This window comes from Takifugu flavidus, chromosome 5, assembly GCF_003711565.1.
Source record: "Takifugu flavidus isolate HTHZ2018 chromosome 5, ASM371156v2, whole genome shotgun sequence".
Lineage (NCBI taxonomy): Eukaryota > Metazoa > Chordata > Actinopteri > Tetraodontiformes > Tetraodontidae > Takifugu > Takifugu flavidus.
In genome coordinates, this window is record NC_079524.1 from 1,823,022 (window position 1) to 1,844,533 (window position 21,512).

A 21,512-nucleotide genomic window follows, 5' to 3' on the forward strand; every position below is an offset into this window, starting at 1 on the left:
GTTCATTATGTCTGCCCAGAAACATGTAAACAATACCGCCCGATCAATACCAAACACATTTCAGCGAGTATTTATCATCAAGGGAGCGCCACTCTTTCTCGCCACTCCCCAAGTGGTGGGCTTCCTCGTTGGGATGTTTTCTGGTAAAACGCTGAATCTATAGTCCACTCCCCTTACCTGAAAATCTCCATGTTAGCAATGTGGCTGATTTAAGAGGGGCTGTATAAAAGGTTCATTTGGGGTGTGCCTTTTGGTGCCCTTATCTCCATTCTGACATCAGGTGTAAGACTCTGACTGGCAAGTGCCCCCGCAACACCCCCACAACCTGGAAGCAGTCGCAGAGGTTATTACAATTTAAGCTTGTTGATACGTTCCTTCAGCTGAATGTATCATTTAGAAGGAGAAATGGCTCACAGTCTGCACGCCAGCAGCTTAGGGAAACTTTGCTCTTGGATGGAGACGCATGATGTTTATCAGAAATTCAGGAAAATAATACATTTCCTTCATGCTGGGGTAATTTAGAAAAAAAAGGCGTGGGTGTATGATTTTAGTCATACTGAGCTTATAAATGAGCTTATAATTATCGAATTATAGGTATAAACCTTTGCACCTGGTATTTTGACATATGGCAAATGCTATTGCTGCGACTTAATCTCCTGCAGTGGATCATTTATTTATGACTCAGATTACGCTCGCGCTGGGTTTGAAAGAGATAAGAGCATTTGCTACACAAGTGATCTATTTATTTATTGCATCGGTGATAACACAACTCATCAAATGGCTGATGTACGCTTTCTGTTAAAAATGAACAATCTGGCCGTTTTAAGGTATGTTTTAAATGGGTTTGCAGAATTTAAAGAGACACAGTGAAAGACTGCTGAACATGATTATCTTCAAAATCCACTCTACCATGTGTGAGTGCTGACAAAGATTTTGTGTGTGTGTGTGTATGTGTGCGCGCACATACGTGCTTGATTTGGGGGGCGTCGCTGGTGGCTCAAAGGCTAAATTTACCCGGGAGTGATGGGAACAGGTGAGCGCAGCTGGGGCGGCGTGGTGGCAGCGGCGGTGCTTTGGGGGTGGGGGTGTCGGAGTGAAGCAGACCCCAAAACAGGTTCCAGTTCAGACAGACATCGGGCGGCGAGCGCACAACCCAAATCAGGGGTTTCTATTCAAAGCCAGCTGGTCTGGCTTTATCGCACGCAGGATATTCATTTTAAGACGTTTGTCAGTATTTTTAGATTCTTTTTTTCAGCCTTTTTTTTCTAACTTATTATGTTTGTAATTTTTGAGCCGTTTTATTGAGTCGGGCCTTGAGCTGGTGCTACAGGGCGTCCCTTCCTGGTGAAGCAGAGAAAAGGCACGGGTGAGTTTTTAGTGCACCTTCTTACCTCCCCTCTCACCCTCGTGGATCTCATTATGTCAGCAGAAAAGATCCTTGCTGGGCGTTTTTTTAAAAACCAAAAGCCCTTGCAGTGTGGGTCATGACATGTTTAACAGATTAAGCAGTAATTTTTGATTATTTGAGCCGCTCAATTTAAACCGATATTTGTTTTCATATGCTCTTGCCTAATTGTTACATTACAGCCCTGCAGGATTTATGAATGATGCCTTTGTCATGTAGCCACACAGAAATTACTATTCTAATAGGGAGAAGGCCAAAAGATACACTTAATCGGTGTTTACTTTAAGTTCTTAACAAAGCAGAAATATACCGACGAGTCTCCTCGAGGAGGAGTGCAGCCACAGCTGTTGTCAATCACTTTTATGGAGCTTTTGCAGCAGCGGAATGTCCACGTTTCACTGCTCCAAAGCAAGACAAATGGTCTAAATCACAAAAGTCAAGTTTTGTTTGGTGTATTTTCCTCTGATTCCAAGTCTCCACAGTTCCATTTGGTTACCGGGGAAGCAGGTTCACCGTAATTCTCTGAACAGTCGGTCATCAGTGAGAGAAAAGAGTGTGGCCTTTCCATGCTGTTCCCCTCAGAAATGACTCCTGCCATCGGGATAATTACTAAAGTGCTGAAAGCAACATATAACTTCATGGATTGCAACATTAAAGTGGAATTTCATACAAAGGCTCCATGTCAGTGCCAAGAACTGCAGATGGATGGATGGATGGATGGATGGATGGATGGATGGATGGATGGATGGATGGATGGATGGATGGATGGATGGATGGATGGATGGAAGGAAGCAGCATTGTCCCCACACCCGTGCCTTGGAAAACCAGATGGAAGTTCTATCTTAGAGAAATTCACAGCTTTATGCTTTAATCATGTAAACTGTAACTTGCTGTAACAGTTGAGCAGGAAATTAAAGAGGAGATAAAAAATTCCCCTCAACATTAACCCGAACAAGAAACTTTGACCCAGTTAACAGAAGCCAGCCTCCTCCCTTTTTAGCTTTTCTGCCCCTGAATTCCGCGGCTTTGATGGTCAGCGGAGTTGAGGAAGCGTGTTGTTTTTATTCTCTGCAGGATGGCGTGCGCTACTAAACAGCTAGCTCTCTGGCTCTGGTGCCCCCCCCAGACACACACACACACACACACATTCCGCTGCGTGTTTCCACAGGTGTTGCTGTGAAAGTGTCGTGATAAAGATTCAGCGGCGAAGCAATTTTCCGGCGCTGTAGTTAGTTTCCATGGTTATTTGACTGGCTAAAATGACCCTTCAGCTCCTGTGTTGCTTTAGATAACATCGAGAACATGCGTCATATTTTTAAAACCTAAGTGAGGGACCTACATTAAGGTAGCGGCATGAAGTGTTCTGAATTGTCCTGAAAGTTTCTTTGTTCCTGCGTAAAGCCTTTCATTATGGGCACTTTTCCTCTTTTCCTTTTTCATTCTCTGCTGATGACTTTATCATTTAATTCCGGAACATTTCCAGCAGCGGTCCAGCCTCCCATTTGATAACTCACTTTCCATCTTTCCCCCTGAGCACCGCTGGGGCCAGAAAACAGTGTGGCGCTCTGCGTCACTACCCAGCGCCTGTGCGCCAGGCCTGCCTAAATCTACAAAACATGAGTGCTGGCGCGAGGCAGCTTCTTTGATCTGCTGCTAATCTCAGTTGCCTTCCTCCCCTCTGATCGAGTGAATAAGAATGAGTCGGGGTGATCCTGGAGGCACAAAGAGCTTTAGACGCCGCCGCTCGTCTGCCGAGCTTCACCGTGGATCACGGGCCCACGCCGATGTGAGTCGGTCCTCGTTAGCATGCCTCAGAACCGGGAATCCCTCATTTAGTCGCATATTCTATATTTCGCTGCAGGTCCTTTTCTTCACAGGGAGTTGCCACCAGCTGCTTGTTGAGAGCGTGGTAGAAGCTGCACAGGCACGCTGAGCGATCTTTAAATGTTGAGGGCGGTGACTTGGGTCGCCAGCTGCAAGAACGACCAGTAAAACGTTTCCTAAGAAGACTGGCAAGAGTGGCTTTTGAGATAAAGCTGTTAAATGACAATTTACACCTCATGAACTGGAATAATAATGGAAAGAGTCTACGACTCTTAGTGGTGAGATTTTCCACCCGCGCCTCCCAATGTTGAAACGTCTGTCCTCTAAAGTTGTACGTTGGGGGGGGCGTCCTGATGCCTTTATTTTCTCTGTAGCAATGCTGCAGTTTACTGGGGTGAGCTTGGCCACATCCTCTCCACCTTTAACCTTTAATTCCAGTCTGATCTGTCAGGCAGGAAGTTGAACTAAAATGGCCGAGTCCAGATGTCAGGGCCTTTGATAGCTGTGTATTTCTGTCAGACAATCATAAAATAAGGAGATTTCTGTCATTCTTTCCTAATTGGTGTCCCATTGCTTTCCATTCATCTATTTACTGGGAACCACCACTCACCACTGGAGTCGACCAGCAGGCACCGGGCGAGGGGCAGCAATTCACCCTGGACACAGTTCAGGCCATTCCAGGGGCATTTGGTGTTATTTTTTTATTATTAGAGCTACTCAACATTTAATTTAACTGATTCAGAAAGTGAAAATTCTGGCCAAATACTTCAGTCCAACACTCTCAGCCCACCTCAGGAGTGATACCAGAACTTTATTAGTTAATATCAGTTCCTCCTGTCCCTGTCATCTTCAAAAAGATTTGCATGCCACGACAGATATTTCACTGATTCTGAAGTTTTTATTTGACTGTAACTGCTCATTTAGGGACAGCTGTGCTTGTCTTATTTCCTTTGGACTTGTACGATAAAAGTAAAGTCAACATGTTCGAGGAGTCTTGGAAATGATCTGTAGCAGGTGGGCGGTGTCAGAGGAGTTAAAATTCACCGCCAGGCTGTGATTTTCACTGTCAGTGCAGCTCCAGATTTGTAGTAAAACAAATATACAGCGTAGACTGTTAGCATAAATGAAGTTGGATGACATGTCTTCAGCTCCCCCCACTGAAACATATAGAATCTCCTAACTGTGATGTCATCCCTGTGTCCTGGTTAATACACCTGTCCGTTTAAAGACAAATGGCGTCGCCATGAACTCGCCGTCGCTTGCAACACAATCACTATTCAGTCACCACACTTTCTGTGTCAGATTACAACCGACGTTGTTATTTCCCACCAGTCACATACTAGTCACACACTCATGCCCGCTTGCCCCCAAAATTGCTCCAGACGCAGGTTTAACACCGCAGGAAACACCGGCGGGTGCCCCTTGGACAGAAAAATAACACTGGCATCTCTTCTTTATGGGCACAATTAGAGAAAGGGCAGCGAGAACAATGGACTAACTGTGTTCATGCTGGAGCACTTCATAGGGAATTATGTTCCAGCCGTTCACAAAGGAGGAAGAATCATTAGCAGAAAGCGAGTTTCTCCCCCCCCCCCCCTCACACGAAGCAATCTACTGGAGACAAAGAGAACTTTGAGCTTCTGGTGTACAGTCAGAAAAGTCTGGCAATTACGGCACGGCAGATGACACGGGCAGACAGAAGTGCCAGTGTGAGGGCCAAAAAGAGAACGAGGAACTCTTAACTAAGAAATCTCATGTGAAAGATAATGTTTGTTTGATTCCTTTAATTGAATTAAGCTGGTCACAGCTCGTTGAAAAGGTTTCGGCGCCCCCCTACAGGACGTACCTTTCCTTACACAGCAGCACCTGAACGCATCGCCATGCTTATTACATGAAACAGGTGATGGGCGCTTTGAAAAAATGGATCTCATATCATACTTTTTAATGAATCTATTAACACTGATTCAACTTCAATAGCTGCCCCTTCTGTTGACACCCCCAAATCTGGAGGATGGCGCTGCGTCTCGGCCAGCCGGTGCAGCTACAGGACCGAGGGCTTTCCCTGTGATGTAACTGGAGCATCAGGCAGAACAAAAGCGGCGCTTGTTGTTCAGCGTGTGCCTCATCCATAATGCATAAAAGGTGTACAGACAGAAAACTGTTGGTTAAACACGACACATGCAAATGGGCCACGTTGCCGTTTAGCGCCGCACAGCGAGGGGTCATTACACGGCCGCTGCGGTTTCAGAGCCGGTTGGCGCTTCAACGTGCATCCTGATGTGATCGCAACGGGCGCGAGCTGTCAGGTGATGTCGAGTGATTGACTCTGATCGCATCCCGCTGTCTTCTGCGCGTCAACATTTATAGAGTAGAGCCTATTGCCATCTGTACAGCTACAACAAGCATGGGGCTCTCGAGTTTGCCATTCGTTCCCTTTTATTTTCCAAAGGACTAATGGACACAATAAAGATACTATAGGGTGTTTACTGTATAGATATGGGGAGGTGGGGAGATCAGCACGCAGGCCAGAACGACGTTCCGGTGGCACTTTCCCAAATAGAGAACTAACAGAACGGCTTAGCTTTTTAAAAAGGTGTGGGTGATTTGGAAGTTTCTCCTCAACTCCTCTCCTCAAATCAGTGGAATCAGATTGTTTACGGTTCACAGCTGCGTTGGGCAGCCCCACAGGCACGACGATGATGCTAACCTCGCCTCCTCACAGAGGACGCCAGCTCTGGCGCTCAGCGAGGTCCAGAGAACAGTCGCCAGTTTCCTGCCACCAGATGTGGTTCACCTCTGAATCGATCACATGTCAAATCTGGTTTTTATGTGTGTGTGTGTGTGTGTGTGTGTGTGTGTGTGTGTGTGTGTGTGTGTGTGTGCGCGTGTTCACACCTGTATTTACAGCTTTCATTTGCAATTAAAACAGTCACATCTTCATTTCGGGTGCGAACACAACCTCCGAGGCCCTTTCCATCATACTGTCACTTTAGTCTTTAGTGTCTGTTTGGATTTGTTCCTCCAATGAAGTTTGAGGGCGAGCAAATGTAAGAAATAAGAAATTTGAAGTGAGCTGGAGACAATTATGGTGCAGTGGCAAAAGAAAAAAAACCCGCCAAAATGAAAGTATCACCGTGGAGCAAAGCAGTCGGTCATGAACTCTTTTGCGTTTCGGTTTCTGGTTTTGCTTTTTCCGAGGGTGTAAACAACTGGTTTAATATGAGATTTACGAGGTGTACAAGTTCACGTTTCTTCGTTGCTTTTAACTTATAGAATAACAAGTTAAAAGTTACGAAATGGAATCATAACATTTGGTCTTTGACGGTTATTTCCATGGCAACATATTTACATAAAACACACTTTGGCAAAAGCAATTATCTGGAGGCGCTAGCACACGTGACTCCCGCTGGATCGAGAGCGTAGCCCTCTTTAGCTGTACCATCCAAACTGAAAGGTGAATGTTGCTCTGATAAGACCAAAGCTCATCTGAGTGAACAAATACATACTTGCCCTCCGCCCTGGATTTCTCTGTTTTATATATTTGTAATGTGGGGGCATTGATTTCACATAATTAAAAGGGATTTCCTCACCTTTGCTCCTTTAATTATCCAGTACAGTGACACAGTCTCTGTGACTGTGATTACTGAGAATATTGCCCTCTGAGTTTCTTTCGGAACTTTATTAATAAGAGTCTCCGGTTCTTGTGTAATATATCATGCTGAATGAGTTACACAAAGACTTGGCGGAGGTGGGGGTGGGGGTGGGCGACGGCGCGGCGTCTCTCTCTCTCTTCTGCAAAATGGGAAATGACTTTCAATTTAAGAAACCCAGGTGTTTAGGCTGATGAACACCTGCAGCAATACAGTTAAGGTGAACAAAGACGGCGCGCAAGGTAGCGCAGTTTTTCATTTTTGTGTAATTCTGCGTGCGCGCGCGTGTGTGTGTGTGTGCGTGTGCGTGTGTGTGTGTGTGCGTGTGTGCGTGTACAAGAAAGAGATAAAGAGAGAAAAAGGTACAATCCATATGTCCCCAGCTGTCTATGTGCTAAATTGGCCTGCAGGTCTTTCTGTAGCTCCTGTGAAGAGCTTTATTTTCACATCATGCAGCATCAATCAAGTGTCAAAACAACAAATGTCTCTCAAATTCATTAGGGAGCGGCTTGTGGGGAGAACGACTTCAAGTAGTAAATACCAAATAAAGATGGAAGCATCCTCCGACATATCTGACGTGCAACAAATGTGCCCGCTATTGCTTCTGCTGCTAGCTGGCTAATTCTCAGGAGCAGCGAGGCAGAGTGCTTGACAACATCATCTACAGTGACAGGCAGATTGTGTTTCCACGTGAGCGTGCGCGACAACAGATTGTGCAGGGCCTGGCTTGTTCCTGTTTGCCCTGGAAATGTGTTTGTGTTTATCTTCTGCTTGAGACGGGCATTTATTTTCCTTCTCACAGTTATACCAAAAAAAAAAAAAAAAAAAAGCGTGAGAGATCCTGGACGTGTGCACGTCGTGCACGCCATGAAATCAGCGCCAGGAGAGGCTTCCGAGAAAGATCAATATCAGCAAACCGGCCTTATGTGTCGCTCTTAAGTCGCTGCTCCCCCTTTTATTCCTCATGCTGCTAATGATTGTCTTAGCAAACGGTTTCGATGTTTATCTGCCATCCAGTGTCACATTCACCTGCACCTCCATCCACGTGAGGGCCTACTTGATGTAATGATCTTCCTGTGGCGGACAGTAAGTGCCCGCCATGACCTGTCCGATCGGGCTTTAAACGCCCCTGAAAGAAGCTTTGAAGTCACCCGAAGCGTTTCACTGTCCAAACGTGATCACCCCCTAATCGTCCTGTGAGATAGTAAATAAAATCTAGTCCAGATGTTCCTAAAATGTCTTCAATCCTGACCAACGTGTCTGTCCGTTGGGCTTGACATCTATAAGTGAAAAGGCCCACCAAAGCCCCCAAGGGGTCATTTATGCACTGCAGTGAGCACATGCAGACTATCTGAACCCCCCCCCCATGTATCTGCATGTGCTCCCGAGGCTCATGGATGCAGATAGAACAGGGGAGAACCACTGGAACGAGCCGTCACCGAGAGTTCGTGCAAACCCGGCGAACGGGGACGAGGACTATTTGAGGGGCTTCGATGTCAGTCGGCCAAGTACAGCGAAAAACGTCTAAAACAGACTCAGTTTGGTCTCTAAAAAGTCACCAAACGGACAAAACGGTGCCCTCTGGTATGGATGTATGACTCTACAGGTACAAACATAGGAATGATAGCTGCTATGGTCGAACTGGACGTCACCGGGGCATGAATGAGGGTTTAACCTAAAGGAGCAGCATCGACAAACACAAAGGCTTTGGATAGTGGGGAAGTGTGGATGATAACAAATGGCGCGGCATGGCTTCACAGCCTCGCTATTTGCATAGCTAAACGCACCAGCTGTCGTAAGAAGGACTGAGGAAAAACCCAACGCTTGAGCTCGGCAGCGCCGAGCTGGTTTCAGCCGTGCACGGATTCTGCCACAGGCGCACACTTTGGAATCTCAAGAGCCAAATACCCAGGTCTTCCCTGCTTTGCATTTAACGTATGAGCCCAGAATGAGGCTGTTAATGTGCCTGCACTGTAAGTTTATCCCGGCAGACAAATCAGACGGTCATTTATGAATATGCATCAGCCAGCGTTTTCCCCGATTAATGATTTTTCACCATTCAAATATATTCACCTCCCCCCATCTTCTACTTCTTCCTTCCTGTGGCCATTAAATAAACACACACACAGACACACACAATACCGATACAGCTCCTCAGTCAGTATGAGCAAAGTGCACGTAAACCATTAGCATTTCACGAGCAGGTTCCCTCCGGCCTTTACGTCTTACTCTGCTGCTTCTCCTCACAGGTGCCCACCAACGACCTCAAACATCACGAATCCTGAGAAGACCTCAACGGCAGCACATAAAGCTCGTGGACGAGCGGAGCAGGACAGAACAAGAGGGAGCTCCAAAGGTGAGACTTTCGGGAGTCCATGGCTAGGCTAGTGACTCGTCTGCTGACGTCATCCACAGTTCTGAAAGTGGGAAATCCGCATCCTTCATTGATGTGATGCCACATGAGCTTTGCCGTGTTGCGTTCAGGACGACCAACAAACAGCACCTTATTGATCATCGCGGTGGTCTGAGGGCCGAGAGGAAATGCTATTAAAGATTAAAGGGTCAGGTGATGTGAAGGTGGTATCCCGAGTCATCAGACACCGGCGGCTTGGGTTACAGGCGGTAACGTCGGGGCCGATTAGGCTGCCTGATTTATTTATTAACTGATTTTATGTCCCGCCATTTTCCACGCTGACTGACTGCACAGGCTTACGCTTCACAGGTGAACTTCAAAGGGAGGGAAAGATGAGGGTGGCGCCCAGGTGTCCATTTACACTTCACGGATTTGGCGGTGACATCCGCGTCCTCCTAAGCTGAGCCGTGCTTGTCAGCCTTGGCTGTTTGTCTGCATTTGGACCAGTGACTTTAATGGGTTAGAAGTGAGGCTTTAGCTGTCTTTGGAGTGAGTAGAGACTAAAACCCGGAGCGTCCCGAAATGAACAGACATCCCAAAGCCGTAAACCGAGATTTATCTTTTTTCCTGATGATGGATTAATGAAAACATGGAAAATGGAACCTGATGGAGCAGAACGGGCTTCATTCAAGACAACTATTAAAAGCTTTTAAAATGATAGCAGCCATATAATGTGAGCATAAAAGAGTTGCGGCATTACAAGGCCTATCTGGCTTACATATCTGTAGGAACAGCCTCGCGCTGCCTGTCTGGGTCTTATCTGAAGTGGCAAACTTGCTGTTGTAATTATCTTCACACTAATAAAGTGGATGTTTTGAAATCATTTGGCTGGATGGATAAAGGCTCGGTAATTCCCACATGCTTACTGTCTGTGTCAGGGCTTATCTGGAGGAGATAGCGGGATCCTGGAGAATGATTGGCGGCGTGCGGGAGGTGGAAAGTTTGGAGTGTGGAGGCAGTATTCGCTTTGCGTCTGTGGAAATCTGTGGAGGGCTGAATGATGGTGTTGTATGTGGTGTTAATTGCAACGTTTTTCCCTTTTTTTAAAAAAAAACAAAAAACATGCTGCTGATTGAAAAAGAACCCCAAAAAAATTCCTTAAAGTTAGAAATCATCTATTCTCACACTTTTTATAGAGAAAATTGGCTCTAAAATGAATGCGTGAAGCTTAAAAACCCCAGCCAAAACTGTATAGGTCCGCACAGACGCATCAACTTTGTTTATACTCGACTCTCCAAAGGTTCATTAGTTAAAGCCCACCGCAGGCTCCTTCTGTGGTCCTCTCTGGGCACTTAATTGCGAGTCCACTCTATAGGGGCTGGAGCGATAATAAAGCATTAAGAGCCGTGCCTCTTTCATTAAAGTAGAGTTGGAAATGTGAGCCCGCCCCCTTTCAGGAGTCCAAAAAAGAGGAGAGCGAGAGGGAGAGACAGGAGGAAATCGATTATTTCTCCTCGCTTTAGGAGAGGAGAGGGCTTAGGAAGAGACTCGGTTCGGACGGCGAGGAGATAGAAAAGCAGCCTCACAGCAGCATCGACGTCCGGCAGCGAGCAAAGACACATCGCTCCAACACCGCCAAGTCCCCCTTTCGCGCTCACCGGCAGCGCGCACACGAACCAGGCGGTGCGTCCTCGCTGTCCGATTAGAGAGAGAGAGAGAGAGAGAGGGCGAGTGAGAGAGGGAGAGAGAGAGAGAGAGAGAGTTTCTCTGATTATAGACACTCCTCGTACTGTTAGGTTACTTTTTCCCCTCCCGGCGACGTCCTTTGCGAAGTGGCGCTCCTGGATTTTAAGTGCGTCTTGGCCAAGTCCCTCACCATCCAGCTCCAACCGTACTGTCAGTCGGCCGGACCCAAAAGCCGGCGGACCTCTTCCCGTGTCACACTTCACCCGGACCAGATTCCACGCGAAATAAAGTAAGTACCGCGCTTTCTTCACACTTGACACTTTCCATCACTTGAGGTTTATTTCTAACCTCCCAGGTGGGGAACTTGTCGCGGTGTTTTGACGCGCGTCGCGTCCTCGGCACGGCTGACCGGGAAATGACCGCGCGTATTGATCCGCTGTGACCCCGATGGACTGACGGCGGTGACAGCAGCGTTTCGTGCTGCTCAGGCAGGCACCACATAGCGGCCCGGGGTCTCTCTGGAGTGTGCGGGTCGCCTTTTAGGCTGCGTTTCAGTGGTGTCGACCTTGTGCCGATTCCTCGCGTCCACATGCTGGCGCAGAGCTCCAAAGCCTGAGCGAGTGAACAGGCTGCCCTTCTTAACCCGAGTCACTTCGCTCCGCACTTCAGCGCTATGGGATGCCAAAGGAAAACGTCACTCTACTTAATTAAAATTGAGTGTTCAAGACGCTCCATGCAGAACATTAATAAGAGGATTTCATAAAAGTCATCAGCAATATTAGCTGAATGTGATAAAAAAATTTTAAAAAAAACTTTAGATGAAGAAAATTTAAGAAATTTTGTGCGTTGAAAAGAAAATGTGCTTCAATAAAGCAGCAGAAAGTTTATATAACGTAATTCAAAAAATGGCCCAACTTTTATCCCTCAGTTGTTTAAGCAAACTACATAAAAGTATTCTATAAGTGTTATATAGGATGGTTATTCAGGTAGTAAAACAATAAATAATGTAAATCACATGCCAACAGGAATAAGATGAATTCTTTTCTGTTTGTTAAGGTGCAGACAGAGACGCCTAAACAGGGTTTGACCAGGTTTGATACATCCCTATAAAAATAATATTAGATGCCATTATTATTTTTTATTTCTGTGGCTCGTTTGAACCTGTTGCCGTGACAATAATGACGAGATAATTAACCCGTGGCAGCTTCTAAAGGGCAAAGGGGGGGAAAAAACTCCTTTAAAGGAGGGCAAAATAAGCAGGCAGTTATGAATTTTTTAAATGACTCCAGTGAGTTTAATATCATTTTAAATTGATTGGGTAACTGTTCCCTGTGTGTATAAACCGAACCATATAAAACATTACACCGGACCCTCTTCTTATGAACATCTTATATGTACATCTTTGGATCAGGGCACATTTTTTAAATAACTTTATAATACGTTGTCACACATCACTTTTCTTATTATTTTTTGAGTGTTGTAGAAAAGTAACAACATGTAAGTGTTGAACGTTTGTCTGTCTAAGTGTTATCAGCCTCATTCGTGTCTGGAAAAACATCTGCACACACTCGTGAACTGCATCACTGCTTTTTCCTCTTCAGCAAGGCAGTAAAGTGTGTGTTTAAAATCTACGCAACGTTATTGCAGTTTAACAGCATGTAATGTCCCCTTGAATTTTTATACCGCTTCATGCCGTTTTTCTTTTTGTAGACATCATAAAATGTTTGGATGGATCTGTAAAACCATAAAATCTCCGGTCTATTGTCAATGAAGTTGTTCTGTGTGGCCTGTTGCTCTCTTGGGATTTAGCGTTAGGTTAATCGGCTCAGAGGAAGGTGAGCGCTCGCATGTGGACCCACGATTACACACTGAGGACTCTGTCAGCCAAGCTCTGTAATCTCAGAGACCCAGTGTGTGTGCGCGCGTGGACACACACGCACGCACACACACACACGCACACACACACGCACTCGCGCACACGCGGAAAAAGCTCTCCCCTCTCTGTCACACACGCTCACACACTGACACCCACACTATTTGGGCTGCGCTGCTTTTGTCTCTCTTATTCTCTTAAGACGTTCTCCTCTCCACAAATCAGTCGGGATTTTGCGGGCTGATTCACAAAAACCAACAGTGACAACACACTCTTACCCTTCTCACAGAGAGGGATTAGAAGGTCACGTGTCCCTGTGATTGGCCGGGGCCTTGAGCCGATTGTCAGGGGGCACCGAGGGCTCAGTGAAGCTTTAGTTAAGTGAAGGAAAGCCCGGCCAGGCTTCTCTTCTGTGTTTTGAAAGTTCTCAGACAGTGTCAGCGTCCCACAGATCATCTCTGATGTCTTTAATGTGAAAGGTTGTCAACCGCATTTTGAGTCACTTTTCAAAATTCCCTGGTGGTAAAAAAGAAAACTCTCGATAGGAACCACAGAAGTATGCGCGTGTAAGCACGGATAATCATTAAATTAAGTTATTAGATAATGATTTAATGGCTTCTTTTGCTTTTCCTTTTTTTTTAAAAAATTATATTTTCAGTAATGATTTGAAGGACATCTGTAAAACACTCATTTGCAGCTTGGCAAGATCTGCTGCTGGATATTGAAGTCCTGAAATTGGACTTCATGGCCTTTGGCTCAAGTAGGGAATGTAATATAAGAGCCAATTGTGGAGAATCATATTTACCTCAGCATATAATATCTTAAGCCGTCAGGAGACACATGCTGTATAAATAACGGAGTGTGCTGTGGTTTCTGTTCTTACAAATCAACGCTATAAACGCTCCAAACATGGGAAAATTGAGACTAAACCCTGCTCCTTTTTCTGGTCTAAGTGATGCAAAAATATTAAAAGGTTTTGCTTAGGATATAGATTTTTTTCGTCTCTCTGACGCACATAAAGTAAATAAAAATGTTTGACTCATAATGACTCTAGCCAGGTGTTCTTTTTCAGCTTTACATTTAAGGACCTTTTTTTTAATTTCCAAATTCAAATTTAAGAGGGGCTCAACCTAACTGTGCTTATTTACTCATTTTGGAACAATTTTGTTTCCATTGTCTCAGCTCTTCTGCCTTCTGAAGCTGTTTACCCAAACGCTGCCTTGCCTCGGAGCCCCGTCTGAATATCTCCACGAGGGCTGCAATTACCCCTCAAACTTAAGAAAAATAATCCTGGGTAAATAACACAGTCCTTGAATGGTTCATGGCGGAGAGAATGCATACATTTGAATATGTCCTGCTTTTTGCATAATGATGCAAAGTCTTCCTCTGTCTTCTGTCGAGTAATTAGCAGTGACGTTCAGCAACTTTCTGTGTGTGCTGTAAGTGGATGGGGGTGTCTGGGGTTTGTTCACTGGGGTGTTAAAGATCACAGAGGAATATATCCGCCTTTGATGTTTAATTGTATTGTAAAACACACTTTAGAATATTCCTGCATAAAATAGACTTCTGGCTGTGCTGTGCTTTGTGCTCGCTGCTTTGTGTGTTTGTCTGTCAGTTTGCGCTGTGTGCCGGGGAGATGCGAGCGCGTGTGCCTGCGCTCAGCTTTGTGCCTCGTGTCTGTCTGTCTGCACGTCGGAATGTTTGTGCTTCTCCCTTTTTTGTGTTTTTTGGTTGTTGTTTTTTTGTTGTTTTTTTTCCTTTTTCGGGGCGGGGTGGCGCTGTTGTGATGTTGCTGCTGGTGTGTATTCACATATAAATGCGCGCGTTTCTTTTTCTTCTCGCGCTGAGGAGGGTCGGATTTGAGGTGTCGGATGATGGAGGAGTCTGGAAAACAGTGTCGGTGCTTCCTGCGCCAGAGAGGCAGAAAGGCAGAAGCCATCTAGAGTGAGGCGCATCTAGGCCAGGCGACAAAAAGTTTAGCCTCTGATCAGGTATTATTTATTAAAAGCACGACAAAGCTTTTGTGATGTCATGCTTAGCACGCTGAGCTAGATGAACAGGATGTCCTGCTTTCTTCTTCCTGCTTCCTGTTTCCTGCCCGGGCCTGTGAGGCATTATGGCAGCAGCTGCCTGCTGGGTGGTCCGCGCTTCAGCACCGCTGACCACACAGTCACATCGTCAGCTGCAGCCCACCTAAAGAGACACTCAGAACACCTCACCAAACTTGAGGCCTGCTCCCTGAAATATTTGGACAGGAGGAGAGTCCTGGGAGGCGGAGAATGCTGCGGGGAGTGCAGCGATCAGACGAGTTTGAGTGATAAGACAAAGAGAAACATTTAAAATGGCCCAGGAGCTGGACTTTACTGTGTAAACATCGCATCGACGGGATTAAACTGAATGCCCGAAAAGTCAAAACTGCGCGTTTTCCTTTTTAATGTCAAGCGGACTGCATGTTTATGTGCTCGGAAACACGCAGCACCAGGTTTTCAGGCTGGTTGGAAAGAGGACTGTTTGCTAATGTGTATAAATCTAGCGCCAGCGAGCACATTTCCTCATAAAGTCCAATGTGAGACCTGTGAACGACGAGGGGCCAAGTCGCCCTCTAATATATTTTCAGAGAGAACGCCCCCCTCATCATCTCGCTTTAGTGTGGCACACATTTGGACTACACCCAGTGGCATAAAGAAAGAGGTGTGGAGACGGCGAGAAGAAAAAAAAAACTAGAAATGTTTTCCAGTGGATGTAATTTATCTTTGTCATGACGGCAACATAGCCGAGTCATTCTGCAGCGCGGGTCCGGGGAGAGAGACGCACAGTGGCAGCTCTGTGCCGCGGCCTCACATAAGCTCACATCCATCTGAAACCTCTGCCCTCAGTCGGCTGCCACAATCTACGCCGCCGCCGCCGCCACTCCGCTGCTATCTTGGATAATTTTTTTTAAGTGTATCTGGAATCCACAGTGGATTTCACCCAGTCAGGGTTCCGTGGGATAAAACAGTCACGTAAAATTGCCAATAATAGGTGGCGTCGTTGATAAATGTATCCTCTTTTTTCTGCTCCGAGCGAGAACATAACAGTCTTAAATATGACGTTTATTTTCCTCAGCGCGGCGTCTCAGATATGAGGGCAAAGTCTCGAACATCAGGGCGCTCGCTGCTCAACTCTGCAGGGAGCGGGCTGTTGAAAATGCTGTTAACACTGTCTAAGTCGAGAAGCTGCTTTATGAGAATCGGCGCGCGTCGCTCCTCCTCTGCAGAGCGCTCAGAGGGCTGAACCAGGCACAAAGTCCGCACTGGCGCCCCTTTCCCACTGTCACCTGTGTCATTCCCACACCGACGGCGAAACAGATAAACAAAGAAGTCCTGATGCGTTGCTGATTAAAAAGTAAATTTAGACAAAAAAGGGGTGTTGATGATACATGGAGGCAGAAGGAAATGCAAAAAAAGTAAGTCATGTGATGAAGATGGGCGAAGTAACACCCCTCCGAACACACATGCTCCCTGTTCTTCTCACTCTGTCAGTTTTTTTTCTTCTTCTTCTTCTTTAGTCCCGGTTCCTTCTGCCCCCGTGATGTATGGCTTTTTCCTACAGTGGCTCTTTCAAAGTGCAGCTCGTGATGTCATTAATTTTATTCATACTTTATGGATGCTCTGTCTGGGAAAAAAAAAAAAAAAAGTCAAGGAGATGATGTGAGGAGAGAGCGAAGAAGAGAAAGAGAGCAGCCAAGGGGGGGGGGGGGGGGGGGGGGTGTTGCGGAAGAAGATTTTCAGTGCAGTTGCATGTATAATGAATGAGGGGGCACTTTGTTTGAAACTCCAGCCCGCCGCTTCACTTCAAGGTTTGCTGGGCAGAGTGGGGGCCCTGTGATGGCGCACCGGCCATCCTTTTTATCCTGCCAATAGATGCTTTCACCTGGCACTGTGGTTCGACCCAGCGGAAAAACAAATAACCTTGTGTGTGTGCAGCAGAGAGAGCGGGAGGGCGAGCGAGAGGGTGGGGAGGGAGCGAGAGCACTGACAATGAAACAAGAGGTTAGGTGGGAAGGGTGAGGAGAGGGTGAGGGAGGAAAGAGGTGAGTTTGTACAACAACGGCAGCGCAATGACGCCCAGACGAGCTGAGGAGAATACTGGCACCCAGCCCACACTTCCTAAATAGTGCTCTCTACAGAAATAGCACAGCCTTGATATTGACTTTTGGCTGCTGTGTGTGCATGTGCGCGTTTGAGCACGGCTTCATTGTCTGGTGAGGAGATTTTCCACTTTGTTGCTCTCACTTCTTAATTTCTGTGCGTGGATATTCCCCCCTCCCTCCCATCTGTGTGGTGTGATCAAAGTGCGCTAGTAAAGAAAAGTCAGGCGGCGTTGTTATTTCAGGGTATAAATGGCCCCGGTCTTATTTTTGGACTTGTGGTTTTATAAATAGCCGAGGAAGTGTGGGGGATACCTGGCGCTGCTGCACAGTCCCGGCGCCTCCATGTCACATCCATCCCACTCCGGCCTGCGACGGTGCAGCCCAAATATGCTGGGTGGGGGGGGGCTAAATAGGGTTTTGAATTGAGGATATGAGAGAGAGTCCATGTTGGGAGTCAAACGCCAACAGCCTCAGAGTCCAGCATGAGCGGCGTGGCCCGCTGACACCGTCAGAGTGTGGAAATTACAGATTCTCTTCACAAACTCGACGCAGCGTGCGAGGCTTCCAGACGGGTGTCAGTGCAGCGCTTCAAAAGGAGAACTGTGTTTTTTTAGACACTTAGCCCGTGAGTGTAAGGTCACAGGGTGGTTTTCTCTCCTATCCGCCATGTGTACGCCGAGGTGTCTTGTTAATTTCATTTCTGTGTTGCAGGCATATGCCATGCGAATGGCGCCGCGAGTGTTAATTTTCTCTCTTTGCTCACATTCTGCTCTCACTTCTTGATGGGACTCCGTGTTTTTTTGAGAGCGCCGAGAGTTTTGGATTCGCAGAGCCCCCCGAAAACCGAACGTGCGAACACAAATCGATAATGACGCTCAACACGAGAGCAGAATTGCCTGTTATTTTCCAACATGTGTCGGGTGATACGCCTTCACAGATTTGATCCACGTTCAAGCTCGTTTTCATTCGGAATTCCAGGTTATTTGTTTGATTATTTGGGTTTTGGGACAACACCTTTTATTACCTTAGGTGTTTGTAAAAAATAAAAATATCTGTGACTTAACAGATTCAAGGATTTTTATTTTTGCAAATAAAAAGCTGCATTGAAATACATCTGTTAAATCATTCCCCGTCATCCCGGGGACCCTGTGATTGTACGGAGGAAGACAGAAAGATTTTTGTCTCCTTAGACGATGAAGAGGATCGTTTTTGTCCCCAAGTGTTTTGTTATTTTTTTTCTCTATGAATTGTGCTGCATGCTATTAATGTGCTTTTGACAGCTTAATTTGATAAGCTTGTTAAAAAAAAAAAAAAAAAAGCTGCAGATTGTTCTCATAGAAAGCATTTTCCTCCTCTCCCTCCCGTGTTCTTCAAAATGCTGCCGCGCAGCCCGTCGATGACCCAGTTCTGAGAGATGGTCGAAAATAAGGAAGAGCAGAGCGAAGTCCTCAGGGAGAAGGAAGCAGAGAAGGCAAGAGGGTAGCAGGAGAGCGAGAGAGAACTATATAATGTGCTGGGATACTCTAAGTGTGGGAAGTTGACTCACATGCTTTTCTTCTCTCCTCCTCCTCCTCCTCCTCCTCTTCTAAGCAGCCTACCTTCTTGGTCTCCTCTTCCCTGTAGCCTAATCGGAAAAGAAACGCTGGGAACGATAGCGGGGATTAGCTTCCACCGCTCCCCTCGGTTAAGTACACGTGTAATGAGTTGTTTATTTGGGATAATGCACAGTAGACGCGGCAGAAGCTCACAGACGCCTCCCTCCCCCCTCCGGATCAGCAGGAGCACAGCAGAGATATGTGCGTTGAGTAAACGTGCGTGACGTGCTCGCACGCATCCCGCAGCCTGTGCGGTGCTGACGTGCTCAGGTATGTATGTGCACATGCGTACATTCACACGCGCAGCGGTCCAACAAACGCGCCCGCCCGCACAAATTCCCACACGCAGCTGCGATGCAGGTCACACAGGGAGACGGAAAGGGGAGTTCGGAGTTTTAAGAGTTGGTTTTGAGTGTGTTTGTGTGTGTTGGTGGTGGTGGTGGTGGGGGGGGGGGGGGGGGGGGGGGCTTTCTCAGGCCTTCATTAGGTCATGAGTCCAGGGGATTTTTCTCAGGGTGAAGAGAAGGGGAAGGAATTGAATGATATGAGAAAAAGGGAAAGGAGAGGAGGAAAAACCCATGTGCCCACCAGTCGGTGTGCTTGTGTGTCTGGGCGTGCACGCATGAAGTGGAAAAAGCTGTTGCCTCTGAGGGGGGGTAGGGGGGGTTGCTCTGCTATCGCTGGTCCGGGCGGTGGGGTGGCGGTGGGGGAGTAGAAGGGGGCAGTCGAGGTTATGTGAACGGTGCAGCTGTGAACGCAGCACAGAGATTTGAGCGGTGATGATGGTGGCGACGGCGGCGGTGGCGGCGGGGGGGTGGGGGGGCTCCAGGCAGTCAGGTCTTCCAGTCAAGCACAGAGGAGGACAGAAGAGAAGGAGCCTTGTGAACCAAAGGCGGTGGCCCATCTGACCCCCCCACCCCCCACCCCCTCACATTCGTGCACTCCTCCATTCTCACTCTTTAGTTTCCAAATAGGAAAATATAAATAAATAAATAACAGCTGATGCTCGATGGCTCGGATAAGAGAGGAGGAAAGAGAAACAGTCATGATTTATATATAGTCATGCTTCTTGGCCATCTGTGCCTCCATCTTCTGTTTTTCTCCACCGCTGTGAGTGAAAATAGGTTTCATTTAATAATGATGGCGTTTGTTTTCCAATAACTGCGTTTGGAATACAGAGATGTTTGCTGCCTGTTTGTTCGGGGAGTGGGGTGGTGGTGGTGGGTGGTGGTGGTGGGGGGGGGGGGATTTCCCCACGACTTGACGCTCAATTCTAAAATCACCCACATTTGTTTCAAGCTTCCTCTCCGCCTCTCTTAGTTTGCTCGCTAAAAGACTCGGAGCCCACGTAGCCGAGGACGCCGCGGCAGACGGCGACGACCCAAGCTCGCTTGTCAGCCCGTGTGATCAGTCGCTGTACGGAGACGAGGCAGAGGTGGCGGAGAGACGGCACAACACAGAATGGCAGCGGCGCGCTCTACTAATGCATTCAGCCTGCCACCGTATCCAACAACAAGGAGGAAGGGAAAAAAAATCACACAATTCACTTCACAAGATGTTCCTACAACAGCTCCAGCAACACCAGGCGCATATGTGCACACGCGGGCGCGTGCACGTTTTTAAATAACCGCACACGGCACGTTGAAAAGCAACCACAAAAAGAAAAAGAGAAAAAAAAAACGGAACGCAAAGACCTGAAAATGTGAGTATTTGCCCGAGACCTTCTTGTCTTGAAGAAAGAACAACGAAAAATGAAAATGCGCCTTTTGTTTTAATGAAAACGGGGCAGAAAAAACTTGCCGGGCCTTCAAAAAAGAAATAGTGGCAGATTAGCGTGACCGTAAATGTCGTTATACGCATAAATGTGGGCTAAAAATAGCGCTTGGTCAAAGGACAGTAATGCTTTGGCGAGTGGGGTCATCAGCGTGCGATATAATGCCCCCCCCCCCATTCTAACCACAGCCTGAGCGCAGCGGCACCCTGCCAAAGCTTGTAGCTTCACAGCAGTAATTTAATATTTGTTTGTCTCTATTATTTCATCCCCTCCCTCTCTTCTCTCTCCTTCTCTGGCTTCTGGAGGTTAAGTAACTGGAAGCTTGATCAGATTACTGGGTCTGAGGTCTCTTTCAAACCTCTCTTTGCCGTCTTGATTTTCTGCAGCTGTGCAGACTCTTTAATCATACGCTATCTTTTTCACTCGCCCTCCCCTCCCCTCCACCCTTCTCCTCGCGGTCCCTCCTCCCCTAACATATGTTAATTGGCTGCTTTCTGTGACAAATTACGAATGCTCGCTTTGATGAGGTCGAGTCGGGATGGTGCTGGGAGTGGAATACAGTGGAACTGCCAGAACCTCGCTGCCCCCCCCTCCCTTGTCCGTAACCACTCCAAAAAGAAACGCGGCACCCAGCCGATGACTAATGAAAGGCTTGGGCTGGGTCTGGCCCGGCCCGGGCCATGGTGGGGGCCACTCCCCTTAACAGAGGCCGATCTGTAGGTGCCGTGCACCACAACGCACTCGGCGATCTGTGCAACCTTTCACCTCGTGTACCCCACCACCGGCTCTCCCCTGGGACCTGTAAAGGCAGCAGTTCTGAGGTCCAAATGATTCATTTCAGAGGTCGGAAAAGTTTTCGCTGCAGATTGCATTTTGATTTTATTAGCTTTCTTTATGGTCGAAGGCACCCAAATTTGACATGAACTATAGATGGAACGTGTGCTACAAGTTAACATTGTTAACGTTGTGCGTGTGCGGTGAAGGGAAAGTGCCTGGAAAAACTAAACCAGCCTTTCTTAAACAAACACGAACGGTGGAACAACCCTTAATGATGCACGGCGTCAACAGGGACACAACATGCAACCAGCAATCAGCTCAAACCAGGTCGCGGCGCTGACCCTGACGTCGTCCTCGTGGAGTTTTTATTCGTCTTTTCAAATGTCCTTCTGATCCTTTTGCCCACTCTTTCCTTGTCTGTCTGTCTGTCTGTCTGTCTGTCT

General features: G+C 47.1%; 1 protein-coding gene across 16 annotated transcripts in view; it reads left to right on the forward strand.

The window, feature by feature from the left end:
• Window positions 1-1,117: 1,117 nt before the first annotated feature.
• The window catches only part of mef2cb (myocyte enhancer factor 2cb), a 62,148-nt gene continuing 41,753 nt past the window's right edge, over window positions 1,118-21,512 (forward strand). For 2 of the 16 annotated variants that reach the window (XM_057031757.1, XM_057031759.1), the window contains exon 1: window positions 10,709-11,207. The gene's annotated coding sequence lies outside the window, so the exon portion shown is untranslated. Of the gene's footprint in view, window positions 1,367-9,128; window positions 9,236-10,708; window positions 11,208-18,769; window positions 18,789-21,512 lie in introns of those variants that run through there. The other 14 variants (XM_057031765.1, XM_057031767.1, XM_057031756.1 and 11 more) reach the window with 11 other exon arrangements.